Source organism: Phasianus colchicus, chromosome 1 (assembly GCF_987193195.1).
Source record: "Phasianus colchicus chromosome 1, bPhaCol1.hap1.1, whole genome shotgun sequence".
Lineage (NCBI taxonomy): Eukaryota > Metazoa > Chordata > Aves > Galliformes > Phasianidae > Phasianus > Phasianus colchicus.
In genome coordinates this window covers 11909496-11923664 of record NC_143436.1, presented here as the reverse complement: position 1 = coordinate 11923664, position 14169 = coordinate 11909496, and the positions used below count along the sequence as shown (strand labels likewise).

Below are 14169 nucleotides of genomic sequence, written 5' to 3'. Positions count from 1 at the left end.
AACTGAATCAGATAGAATAGGACAATGTTATGTTGCAATTATTTAATAACATGTATTAGGAACTCTTTCAACTGAGATGAAATTCATCCCTAGCTAAACAGAAACAATGGCCACAGGTTGTTTAAATTCAAGGCACTTCACTGTATTAAATTCTGTTAACTGCAGTACGTTTTCAAGATGAAACTCTTCCCATAGCTCATAAAACCCAGAATGATATAGGTCCCAATTACAAAATAAAGATGAGATTGTGCTAGATAAATCTTGTATTAGACTACATTACCTTCACAACTGGGAACAACAGTGAAAAGATTTCATTTCATGTATACTCATAAACAGGCTTAAACTGGATTTTGATCCTTAGAATTCTAAGATCCAGGACATATTTTAGGCGATCCAGAAAGATGTGGCAGTGAAATCAGAAATTGTATACATTTGCATTGGGTCTATACCTCAGAAGTTGATCTTGTCCCATCTACACAATCATGTTCAGTGCACAACATCCAGTTCATAGTGTGAATTACACATGAAGTATTAAAACAGAGCTTAGATGAGGAATAGTGCTAAAAGTGGAAATCTGTTATGGGCAAATTTAATCTGAAGAAAAGGAAGGGCACAGAGAAATACAGTGGCCACATTAATGGAGGCTGTAGTACCTCAAGGGTGACTGAAGCAATAATACAGTACGTGTGGCAGCATGCCAAAGTAATAGAGCTGTATTACTTCCCTACTCCTCAGGTGAGAAGCCTGAATGGTATGAAAAGTATAGCTTAGCTAAGCTGTGTGTAACACAATTTCAAAGGTCTGTGTAAGCACAAGTCCATCTACTCACATGTGTTTCAGTGTGAGGCACATGCAGGCACATTGCAAGAGGTAAGAGAACTCAGTTACACACCAAGGCTTTGGAGACATGTTTTGAATTTGAAACAGTGCACCTATATGTGCATTCATGTGTATATGCATAAGAATGCACAATGCATAAATACTTGTTGGGTCAAAAATGAAATATTTTTGACTAGTAATACTGATTACTAGGAAAGACAGGAAACTATGTTCTTATGTTTAGCATCCATGAAAATACTCTCTCACCAATTCATAAGGCAACATATGCCTAGGATGCCAAGATTAGAATTCTTTTCATTACATACAGATGAAGAATCAAAATATCTGTTGTCTCCATATGACTAAGTGATTTTTTTACTAGGATTTGTATGGGGTTGGTCTATCAGAGGATTCTGCCAGTATTGCTGTTGGAAGGCCATAAAATAATCTATACAATTGTTTTGGTCTGATATAAGGAGATTTGTACAGCTCACTGAGTGTACATATGCTGTTTAGCTATGGATAGATTACAGTTGTAGACATTAAAACGGCTGGAAGACACACATTAGATAAACTGACTGATATCAACTGTGTGCTCTCTGTAGTGTTTGATCAAGATTCTGGCATGCTTCCATGTGTACATGGACTTTGGAATAGAAAATGTTTGGTAATACCTAGGTTGGATAAATGTTGTAAAAACTGTTCTCACATGCCAGGAATATACAGAGGGATGGAATTTCTTGTTACACTAAGGTGCAATGTTGTGATGGGAATTGCAGTCTGCACAATTGAGCCTTTTAGGGGTAGTGTTAGTGATATGGTGAAGATTTATTCCTAAAAGAGGAGGTGGGCAGCAGCCTAACACCAAGGTTTAAGTATGGAAGATTAAGTCTGTATCAAATAGAATTTGGCAGCTGAGTAAAGGAATTTGGAAGAAAAGACTGGTGAAAACCTAACAAGAAAGCAACTAACCAAGAAGAGTGCACAGTGGAAGAAATAGCTACCAGAAGCTGGAGGAAAAGAGTATTTACATGCCTGTAATCCTGTGGCTGAGACTACCCAGATAGGATTGGGAGTGCCCTGCTGAATCCTCTCCAATACCATTTAGGGAATCTGATAAGTGGCTGTTGTTACTTTTTCCCCAAAACAGAGAAGCCCGGGTATAATTAGATGGAGGGTGTGCACTCCACCACAGTGCCTGGGGTGCTTCATGCTGTGCCCTGTCTTTGCAAAGCACTAGGCAGTGGTGAAGGATATAGCCTATTACCTTTCTAGCTGCTGTGGGATGGAAGGACACTGTGCTTTTCTTGGCAGTCCAACATTTCTACTCCTGCACTGAGTCTGCATACAGAGAAGTCTGTGCTGCTCCCAGATTCTTCTCAGATCCTCTCTCAGTTCTGGAACAGGTAAGTGGAAGATGAGGATCGCCTTTCCTTACTTAGCACATCTGCTTTGTGTATGGGCAAAGCTGCTGAAGATTCATTTTCTTGGGAGTAGGAGCACTTCAGAAAGCATGCTGTGTGACAGCTGGACAGGGAAAAAGTAGTTGGCAGGAGCACCACGAGCTTTGTCTTTTGAGGCTATTGGAAGGAATACTAACAAGAACACTTACAGGATTAAAGTAGTAAACAGTAATTATTTATAATGAATCTTTTCATATAAAAATCATACTTGTATCTAAGAGCTCTGATAAAAATGGCTTTCTGGTTCCCAGTTGCAGTCAGTTTTTGATTAAGCGATAAGAAGGTCTAGGACTAGGACTACAGAAAGGGGGAAAAGAAAGAAAGAAGTAATATGAGAGATTTGAGGAGACATAAATGCTAATAGCATGGGATAAGTACAGAATTGATAGAAAACTGTGAATTCTGGAAGTGAGGGAGAAAAAAAAATACCTAGCAGATAATTTGATGAAGGAGGAGACAGATATGAGGACATACTTAATGGAGGAGTGACCACTGAGATGATAGGTTGAAAGGTGAGAGAGAGAGAGACAGGGAACTGGAGGAGGGAGGAGATTCTATGGGAAGGAAATAGGAGTCAAAGGTATCACATGTAGAAAGGGAGGCAGAAGGGGAGTCTGGCAACAAGCTGGAGGCTGCAGCTGCGAAAGCCATACAGGAAGCAAGCGACGGGTCTCCAAGAAGACCAAAGGTAGAAAAGCAGTACTTACATAAATGAATAGGTCAGAAAATATTCATAAATGGAAGTTTCTGGAATATTTTTTTTCCCTTTTCCTTGTTTCTTCATTTTCTCACTGGCTTTAAAGATGGAGCTTTGCAGAAAGCGGGGCAAAGAGGTTTATGACACTGGCTGATTCCTGTGACTCTGCATGCAACAAGTAGCTTTTTAGCTCTTGCCACGCTGTCTCGCTTCAGGGGCCTGTTAACCCTCTATGAAAGGCCATGACAGACAGGCTGCCACTGTTGCTGTTTGCTGCAACTGTCTGTTAGGAAATCCTTCAATCTGCTGTTCAAATCCAAAAGTAAACTAAATCCTGAGCAGTTCATCACAGCTGTGAGAAATGGATCTTGCATGGATCCAAAAAGGAAGCAGGAGAAAGCAATGACTATCATTTGACTTACATGTTCTATTAGACATAGCTCAGAACCAAAGCCTGTGAAGTTCTTTAAAAATACCAATGAATTGGAACAGCTGTACCCACAGATGTGATCCCTCATTCTGATCTGTCTGTGCTTTATGTAACTAAGAATAGAAACCTGAATCTAAAGAGTTATTTCTAGCATGAAATGCCTCACCTGCCTTGCAGGGTCTTGCGGGGATTAAGTAGGACTTAGACCGTGTTTGCAAAGAGTTATTGCAAAGACCAGAGGCAATTAAACCTGCTCTGGATTGGCAACAAGGAACTGACACATTGTCTGCAAGTGCTGCCTTATTGCAGAGGGTAAGGAGTGCTGAGGCAGGGGTTAGCACTGAAAGGATTTCTTTAGCTGGTCTTTCTTGCAAAGCAGGAGGGTGAAAGAGGATTAATTTTGGCATCACTTGAGACAGTTTTTCTACTGCAACTTTCTGTTTCTCTTTGTGTCCTCTGTGGTCTTTGCTCCCATTGGACACTGAGCAGCTGCAGATTTGCTGTAGAACTGCTGCAGAAACTCGGTTTTTCTGTGAATAAGGAGCTGACTTAGCAGACACCCTCCATACAGGTATATAACCCTGCTTCTGAACATGAATGAAGTTTCTCAGCACACAGCTGCACGCTGTATTATGGTACATTGTATTAGCACACAACTGCTATGAAAATACTACAGCATGTCTTAAGTACTGAAATCAAAGGGATCATTCAGTTTCTATTTCTTGTCTGCTTATAATTCTAAGAGCCCATTTACTAGAATTTATAAAGAATAAATATGTTGCCAATAAAATTATTTAATTGCATATTAATGTATTGTTAATTGCAAAGTGTAATTAAAATGAAGATATTCAAAGTTTAAACTGTCTATAACAAGCATACGTAATCATTTGTCTGTGAGCCATTATCTTTTATATGTGTCTATGTTACAAATGATTACATATATTTATTACAAACATGTGAAAGGAAAGAATTATCATGTGGTATAGCTGCTTATAAAATATATGTGTTATAAATGAATGTGAAAATCCTGACATAATAATGAAGTACATGAAAATTGTGTACATCTGACTAGATTTATAGTTATAATTCATGTCCAATAAAGATGCTGATGTAATATTTATTAATTTCATCTTGTCATGGAAATTCTGAGATAACTCAGAAAAGGATACTATAACAATGCATATACTAATAACTTTTTCTGCTTTAGTGATCTGATTCTCTTTCAAAGCTGATGTAATCTCTATGATAGAAACTAAATTATTTTTTTTAACTTGATAAAAATACCCTATTTATGTAAAAAATTGTAGTCTGCAGTTGTCCAGTGTCAGAGGTTTTTTTTCATGTTCTCAAGTTATGCTTCATAGACCCGTAATGAGCACAGACAGGAAAACAGTGAAAAATGCAGTGCTTTTTTTTTTTTTTTTTTTTTTTTTTAAACCAGTTGAATTATTATATTTTGGATCTACTTTGTATGTAACTGATAGTTACATGTGTATTTTTGTAACATGTTTTCATCTGAAAGTATAGTGTCATATCTTAGCATCAGAATAGCGTATAATCTGAGAAGTTCAAGGTATCTATTAGCTGCCTGTTTCTTTCCCTACCAGAGCACAAATTTCACTGCTAGTACTTTTTCTACTCGTCTGTTCTTCACAGTTGTTAAGTCTTTCCTAATATGCATTAACTCTTCACATGTTTTCCTAATCTCTCTAGACCTTCAGCTGTTACCAAGGTATCTTTTTGTGGCCTAGCTCACCAGATCCGTAGGGAAAGGTTATAGAAGGTGAAAAACCATAGTAGCACATTTTCTTGAAACAGTCTGAGTACTGCTCTGTCATGCAAACTGTTAGGCAACACCCACACAGTCTGTACTGCTGCTGCCAGCTGATGGGGAAGATGTGGTTTTATCGAGCATTGCCAGTAGCTCTGTGCTGCGATAGCTGCTGTCTTTAAATATCCCCTTGAGAGACAAAGCTGTATCACGAAGGACTTTGGCCCATATTAATTGTGTAGATAATGTTTTCTGTTTTCCTTTCTTCTAGTAGGAAACTTCTGTTTCCTGGCAGAGGTCTGGGTCTCCAGATACTTCCCCAACTACTGATCCTGATTCACAAGGAAAAGATGGTGGATTGTCCCAGGACATAGGACTATTTAAATAAAGACCCCTCTGAGCCCTTTGCACTTGGGCTGGAATAATCCCAGATATGTATACAGACTGGGAAGAGAACTCCTTGAGAGTGAGTAGCCCTCTGGAGCTGGAGGTCCTGATGAATGAAAAACTGAACATAAGTGTGCTCTTGCAGCTTGGAAGGCCAGGGGGGTCCATCAGAAGAGGGATGGCCAACAGGGATAGGGAAGTGATTGTCCCCCTTTGCTCTGCCCTCATGAGGCCTCATCTGGAGTACTGTGTCCAGGTCCCCAGCTTGGAAAATATGAGGAGCTATTAGAGAAGGTCCAGAGGAGTCCACAAATATGATCAGAGGGCTGGAGAACCCTCTGTCTGCTACCAAGACAGGCTGAGGGAGTGGGTTTTGTTCAGTCTGGAGAAGAGAAGGCTCCAGGGAGACCTCATTGCAGCCTTACAATATTTGAAAGAGGATTATAAACAAGAGAGAAACCAACTTTTTTACCCAGATAAGTAGTGATAGGACAGGGGGAAATGGTTCTAAACTGAAGGAAGGGAGATTTATATTAGACATCTGAAGTTTTTCATTAAGAGAGTGATGAGGTGCTGGAACAGGCTGCCTATAGAGGTTGTGTATGCTCCAATGGAGAGCATACACATGTCTATACCTGGACAAGCTGGTATAGAACCTGATTTGGATGTTGGTGGCCCTGCTTGCGGCAGGGAAATTGGAATTTGATGATACTTGGGGTCCCTTCCAACCCAAGCCATTCTAATTCTATGATTAAAAGGATTAAAGGATTAGAAGATTAGAGCAGGTTTTTTTTTTAATTTATTTTCTTTTTTATCTTTCTTTTTCCTGGAAGTAGGTTTATCATTTGGCTTTAATGCCTTGTGTTTATGGTAGAACTGAAGTCTTGGGAAAGATCTGCATATTGCTCAGACCAAGGATGTCACTCCAGGCCTGGAAGATGTCACCTAAAAGAATAAGGTTTCAATTATTTGCCAGGACTCCATCACTAGGGAAGTCACCAAAATGTTAAAATTGGTTCTTAATTTATTGGAAAACTCACTTGTAAGTATTGCGCAGACAAAATTCTGGTGTAGCTGGTAGGCAAAAGCTAATATAACGACTACATTGTCATTCATCAGAGCCACTTCCACTGTCTGGTTGGGATGATTCATTATGATGACTGTTTCTCAACTAGGTATTGCACCAGTGAAGGCGTTTAAAATACTCTATTATTCTGTGACTTCTAAGCCAAGGAGCAGAGTTTTGCAAGAGGTGGAACATGTCCAAGTGAGGACAAGATTTGTTAAATTTCACTTGTCTTTCAAAAGATATCTGTTACAAAATTTTTCTCCCTTACCATAAAAGCCTCATCTCTGTGTCCTCCTTAAGTTTCTAATAGAAAAGTCTCCTGCATTTACAGACTGACCCAGACTTTACTAACAGACTTTTATAGGCCTGTGCTGCTTCAGACTCACACATAAATTTGAGTTATTATATTACATATTCTGTATTGTATTCATTTCTACATTCTGAATAACTCATGCAAACGCATGGGAGTGGAAAAGATGAAGCTTGCTTTACCCCTGCCTCTGTTATGCTTTCATAGCTACTAAAATGAACTGAAAATAGCTTTTAAATGGAACTTTAAGAACTGAGAAAGGCAGTAGTTCATGCATGCCATAGTGAGTAAAGAAGAATGCAGAATCAGTATTTTTGGGTAGAAAAGAATTGAAATGGCTAATGGTCTTCTATTGCCATTTTGCCCTTAAATAACCTAGTTGCAGTTTAGTAGAGAATCACATAATTGGCAGGAACCAAATGTATCACACTCTTTCCACTGTACTGCTGCCAAGTTGGCTTGAGTTAGTAGTATTTTAAGATGCTTTCCATACCATCAGAACACACTGAGAATCACAAAGGACAGCACCTTAGGCCCTAAAACTTCATAGAGCTGAGAAAACTGCTTTTGAGAGTCAGTACTGAGTAATGAAAGAGCAGTACAGCAGTTCAAAATGAGTCTTCTGGGCCGCTGTGGTGGGATCATGTATGGTGTGCTTGGGAGTATGCCTTATGGGATGCACTTGAAAGCCTTGAAGGCCAACACATCTGCACTAAAAGTTTATGATGCAAGGTGGGCAACACCTCTGCAATCTTTGGTCAAACTTTCCTTTGATGTCAAATAGCAAATATTTTGAACTTTTTCCATTAAATTTTTTATTTGCTTTACAACTTGTTTGCACGCACCAAAACTTTGTATAACTGTGATGGTACTATTGATATAACACACTAATGAAAGGAGGAGCTGAAAATCTCATTGGGGTGCCTGAGTAGAGCTGCTCTAATATTAATTATTGAAAATTTAGATGTCTAACTTAAGCAAGTCAATTTGGTGCAAATCATTTAGGAGAGGACAGGAAATCAATGCCTCTCTCTTCCTTAGTTTGTATAACTAATTTTCACATGGTTAATGTTATTTGCAACAATATTTGTAGATAATGTTAGATAAGAAAAGAATTGCTATGAAAATAAATTCAGGTCCTTAGAGAGGAGATGTTAAAAGCAGAACTGAGACAACTGAAGTATTTTAGTATTTCCCTCTTTCAAGGTGAAGTTAGTTCTCTAAGCCATGAAACCCCCTTCTTTCCCATGTCTTTTGGAAAATAAGGTAGTACAAAATGCCAGTCACGGTGAGAGTAACTGAGACAAAGACAGTGAACATATCATTTAGGAAAAGAAAATTCTGATTTTTTTTTTTTTTTTTAAATTCATTGGTGTTTTGTATTCAATTTATTTTCAGGCAGTATCTTCATATAGGTGAATGTTCGCACTAGGGGATCCTCGTAAGCAACAGGAGCAAAGCAAATTATTGAAGCTGGTCCAAGTGGAAAGCTTGCGTGCTGCTTTTGTATTATATGATTAGGTGATACACAGCAGGTTTTCATTGCCAGAGGAAATCACATTATCTTTTGTGAATACAAAAACTTTACTCCATATAAAAGAACATTTCCTAGTATCTCTCATGCATGCAGAAGGGCAAAATTCTTATCTAGCTGGTGGCATATTGCATATTTTCTTCTGCAGATGATTCAGTTTCTTCATTGTCTTCCTTAGTAAAACAGAGTTCATAACAGAAACAAGTGTGCTGAATCAGAACAAGGTTATTTGTGGCTAGAAGACACTTGTTCCTATTTTTGGTCTTATGAATGCTTTGAATTTGTCATAACAAAGTACAATACAACCCTTCTTGTAGGACTTAATAACTTTGGGTAAACCTGAGAGGACCACTGGGTAGTGACAGCAGGATTTTGAACTACCCAAAACAAACTGTCGCTTTTCTTGCCATAAAGGGGGGGTAAGCATAATTTCTCACACCTTTACTTCGAAATAGGAAGAGTATCTAAAAGATTTTAGAAAGACAGGCTTTGAATACTGACAAGATTAACTTCATCTTCTACTGTACAGATTGGCACTTTATTTTAAAAATATTTATTTTAAAATCCTTCTTTCCTTCCTTCCTTTCTTCCTTCCTTCCTTCCTTCCTTCCTTCCTTCCTTCCTTCCTTCCTTCCTTCCTTCCTTCCTTCCTTCCTTCCTTCCTTCCTTCCTTCCTTCCTTCCTTCCTTCCTTCCTTCCTTCCTTCCTTCCTTCCTTCCTTCCTTCCTTCCTTCCTTCCTTTCTTCCTTTCCCTTCTTCCTTCTGTTCAGAGAGTGCAAAAGTAATGATAGTGTTTCCAGGAGTTTTCTAATGTTTTGAATGTTAAGATCAGAGAGATGAAGAAAACTCAGCAAGTGGCTTTTCTGTGAGTGTGGAAGCATGCCATACAAAGTCACGCCTTACAGTACATCAGAGAATTTTGAAAGGAACATGGAACATTTATGTGGACATACCTCAGAATTCAAATTATGTGACTTTGACAGTATGTCATTCCCTCTGATAGATAGGATCTTAACTTAAAAACAAACAGAACCCTAACCGCCCCCCAAAAAAACCCCAAACAGAATAAGTTGTTGAGTTGTTGAGTATTTAGTTATCTCACAACATACAGAAAGACTGTATCTCTCCTCATTTGCTCCTTCTATGTTTGGAAAGCATGCCAAAGAAAGTGATTTCCAGAAGTCCCTATTGTGAGTTGTCTAAAAAAGCCAGGAATTACGCTAATCTCATGAGAATTTCATTATCAGTGGTATATTTATATCATGAAGAAATGAGGGTAGAGTTCATACAGGGTGCTTCCTGTGGTTTTCTATGTCTTCATCAAGTATATGAGTGTCATTTCTCTACAGTTTCTTTGTGGAAGCACACTGTAAATTCTGATGAAGTATGTAATTTTTTGCTTTCTCTGTCATTACAGTTCTTGTTTTGTTTCTGCTTTCTCCCCTATAATCTCTGAACTCTGATCTGAAGCCAGAAACAGAAGTACCATTAAGTACTTTTTTTTTCCTCCTTTATGAAACAGAATAATAACAGACAAAGTGAACAACTCCCTTTGTTTCAAATCCCTTCAGCTGGTTTCTGTAATTGAATCTGACAGGCCTGGTTTTACGACCAAACACAGCTTGCCAAAAGAGATTTTCCTTCAATGGCTCTTTATCCAGGTGGAAACCAGTCAAAAGTGGTGTTTCCAGGAGGTTGTCTTGAGACGAGTACTCTAACATTTTTATCAGTGACATAGATAATGAGATTGAGTGTCCCTCAGCAAGTTTGCTGGAAACATCAAAATGAATAGTGCAGTTGATACAACAAAAGGAAAGGATGCCATCCAAAAGAATCAGGATAGGATCTAAAAGCAGGCCTGTGAGAACCTAGCGAGGTTCAACAAGGCCAAGTGCAAGATACTGCACGTGGGTTGAAGCAATCCCAGATATGTGTAAGAGCTGGAGAAAAACTCCTTGCAAGCAGCCCTGCAAAGAGGGACTTGCGGGTTCTGACGGATGAAAACCTGGACATGAGCTAGTAGTGTGCATTTGCAGCCCGTAAGTCCAATTCTATTTTGGGATGCAAGATAGTGGCAAGCAGGGAGAGGGAGGTGACTGTTTACGTCTGCTCTGCCCTTGTGAGGCCCCATCTGGTGTACTGCATCCAGGCTTTTGGCACCCAGCCCAAGAAAGATGTGTATCTTTTGGAGTGGGTTCAGAGGAGGCCATGGAAGAGATAAGAGGGCTGGAACACTTCTCCTGTTAAGAAAGGTTGAAGGATTTGGGCTTGATCAGCCTGGAGAAGAGAAGGCTCCAGGAACAAAACAAAACAGAATAAAATGAAACGAACTTAATACCACAGAAAACAGCAGCAGACATTCTCCTCTCTTGTCTACATTCTTGTCTCTTGTCTCTCTTGTCACATTCACATTCATTTTGATACATACTGGTCCCCATGTATTGCAGAGGAAGAAAATGGGCATGGTAGAGAATACATCCACAGGCAGATATGAGTAATTGGAATTGCTTCCTTTTAGAAGAGAAGAATAAGTAAAGAATAAGGCAGAGCAGCTTGGGAAGAAAATGAGGGAAAAGAATTCCTAACATAAGCATCCTAAGAACAGTATTATATGAATATACTTCCAGTGAAAATAATGATATTTATAATCCCAGAACTATAAGGTTTGGAAGGGATCTCTGGATCATCATGTTCAACCCCCTGCTAAAGCAGGTTCCCTACAGCATGTCGCACAGGTTGGCATCCAGGTGGATCCCGATTATCTCCAGGGAAGGACACTTCGCAACCTCTGTGGGCAGCCTGTTGCAGTGCTGTCACTCTGACAGTAAAGAAGATTTTCCTTGTGTTAATATGGAACTTCCCGTGTTCCAATTTCTGCCCATAAAAATAGTGTACGTGAACCATAGCATGAAGGACTACTTCTTTCCACAGCTAAACTTCAATCTTTAATTAGAAAAAGTGAACAATGGTTTTACCGCACTTTTCAAGGATGTGAAACTGGAGTTAGTCAAGGTCACCAACATTTCCTGTCAGTGAGTCTACTACAAAGACTGACCTTCATGTTACTTTCTAAGAACTAGGATCACTGTCACTATTGCTTTCCCCATCAGGAGGAAAAAATCAGTTTGTTAATCTATCTTGGACTGATTTAGCAGAAGTGGATTAAAGGAAGGGAGCTTCTTCCACACAAGTTCAACTTTAAATTTGGGCAATATCAAAAATGAAACAGTAAACAGGAAGTTAAAACATGTAACAAATACTGAATATGTGAATCACAAATTCACACGCAGTGCTATATCCTGAAAGTCTGCACCTAAGAATCTATTTTTAGGAGTATTTTCTCTCTTGTAATCAAGAAAACCGTTTATAAATCACTTCCTCTTGATGCTGCCAGGACCTCTTAAGGCAATCCATTCATTTAATTCACAGGGGGTAAAGAGGTATATAAAAAATATATTTCTGCAAGTTTTTGCAACTGATAATTGTTAGTATATACTGTGCTGGGATAACTCTTTGGGTGATGAAGATAACAATATGAATTTAAATGAGTTTCAGATACATTAATGGAAAGGAGCTTGGGATAATAAGTTTTTTGAACTTGCAGTTCAAGAGGAAGAGCATTAGCCCTTTGTGAGGAAATGTTGTAATCCAATTTGTGAAAAGAACCAGTTTACAAAATCTTCTGCTGTTTCCTGATGTTTGTTTTATTTGAAAATATACTGTCACGATGATTAAACTGCAGCGGGTTTCATACTGTACTCTGACACAATAACTTCAATAGTAAGGCTTAATACAGCAAGGCATGCTGTGTAGAAAAGGTTATTTGTAAATATTCAGCATCTTTAAGAAGCTGCTAAGCAAGTTAGTCATAACTTGCTAATGTGGGCACTTTCAAAGCAAATGGATATTAGGAGAGAAGTGACCAGGAACCAATAGGGAAATTACCCTTTTGTCTCCTTGACCTTTGACTCACTTGGATCAAAATTTGGCAAAGACTGCAGCTGCTAAGTATATTACCATGGGATGTAGGTAGTGGCATTTAGTCAGACTGCAAAAATAGACAGTCCCCTCCCCAAGCACCAATACAGCTTAATTTTTTCTTCTGGCAGAAAGATAAACAGGGAACTGACATCTCCTGGAATATATAAGCGCCCCCTTGAAGCTCTGAGGGTTTGTGCTTGGTGGGGAGCTCAGCTGCTTGTCCTCTTGTAACTTGATGCAAGTCGTGTGTTAAGTGCCTGTACATTCAGCTGAAAAGTCACTTGCCCTTATTCAAGGTGAGTCATATGATGCATTTAAAATCAGAGAGTTTTCCTCAGAAATCCTTTTAAATTCACTTGGTGGAAAAATCTTGAAAGTACTTATTTGTAATGTGAAATGAAATGCTATCATTTTTGCAACACTGCAAGGAGAAATAGGAGTGTACATGTATTAGTGGATCTCTTTATAATGTTACCAGTGGAATTAAATATTCAGTGTTGCTGGTTTTCCCAATTTCATTCTATCATTTGATATTTAATATTATTGAAATTACAGCTCCTGAAATTAGGTGAATATTTAGAAAAAGCATGTTTTAAAAGTGATATTTGTAACATATGCTATTGCAATGTTGTAAATATAATAATTATTACAATTCACAATAAAAAATTGGAAACTATAATTCAAAAGTATGTCAGACTTCAAAAGAAAAATGAGAAGCAGAAATAATCTCTATTAAATATTTCAAAATTTTTAACATCACCTTCTAACTTCAAACAGAATAAATGGAATTATGTTTTAAAATAACCATGTTTGTGGGTTAAAATCCTCACTAGTATTTTCAGAATCTCTTCTTGTTTTCATTATGAACACTTCCCTGTTTATTTTCTGTTAGCTGGGGCAGCAAATCAAATTCAGTGGCAGAATCAAAGAAGTCCACACACACACACGAATGTTTTAAAATTACTATTGGATCTGGAGAAATCATTAAGGAAGTGAAGACAATATTCTTCAGTTTTTGTAAGAGCTTACTTTGAATTGATATGTGCAAACATAAATGAAGTTGGGAAGAAGCTTGTTTCTTGTTGGAATTTACTACTTTAATCTTTACATTTTATGTTTATGTTCAGTTGTGATAGAAATATGTTATTTACTGCTGTGCAAATAAGTTGTGAGTGCTCTTCACTGCAGTTGTGTAATGGATAACTGGAATTGCATAAATTGAGTTATGTCTAGACTACTGTTACATTGTGTTTGGTGGGAGAAGGGTGAATAGGCAGAAGCTATAAGCAGTCAGTTGCTTCTATTTATTAATAGTTGTGATGAGGGATATCTATTCTACCTTATGTAAAAAATCCACTGGAACAGCTTGTAGGTTACATGGTAATATATTTCAGTGGAATATGTATTTCTGTTGATTCTGAAAAGCCTCATTATATAAGCAAAGAAAAACAGTCTGACAATATCTCAAAGCCCTTTTCAAAGAGTTATGGAAAAAATAATTTCCATTTTTTAATTTTAAAAAATATATTTTCAAACTTTTCAATTAAAAACAAAACAAACAAACAAACAAAAAAAACAAAAAACAAGCTAGGATATACAAAAAACAGGCACAAGATGGATTTCCAAAGCAGATGAAAGGAGCAGTCTGGGCTCAGGTGTAGACAGACATAATGTTATTGTTGTGACAACCTGTAGGACACAAGAGGAC

At 38.1% G+C, this 14169-nt stretch overlaps 1 protein-coding gene across 3 annotated transcripts in view; it reads left to right on the top strand.

Annotated features, from left to right (window-relative positions):
* The first annotated feature begins 1965 nt into the window (after positions 1 to 1965).
* Positions 1966 to 14169, top strand: part of CD36 (CD36 molecule (CD36 blood group)) — a 39331-nt gene continuing 27127 nt past the window's right edge. Inside the window, exon 1 of one of the 3 annotated variants that reach the window (XM_090135384.1) lies at positions 1966 to 2225. The gene's annotated coding sequence lies outside the window, so the exon portion shown is untranslated. Of the gene's footprint in view, positions 2226 to 2818; positions 2971 to 12607; positions 12758 to 14169 lie in introns of those variants that run through there. The other 2 variants (XM_090135377.1, XM_031592297.2) reach the window with 2 other exon arrangements.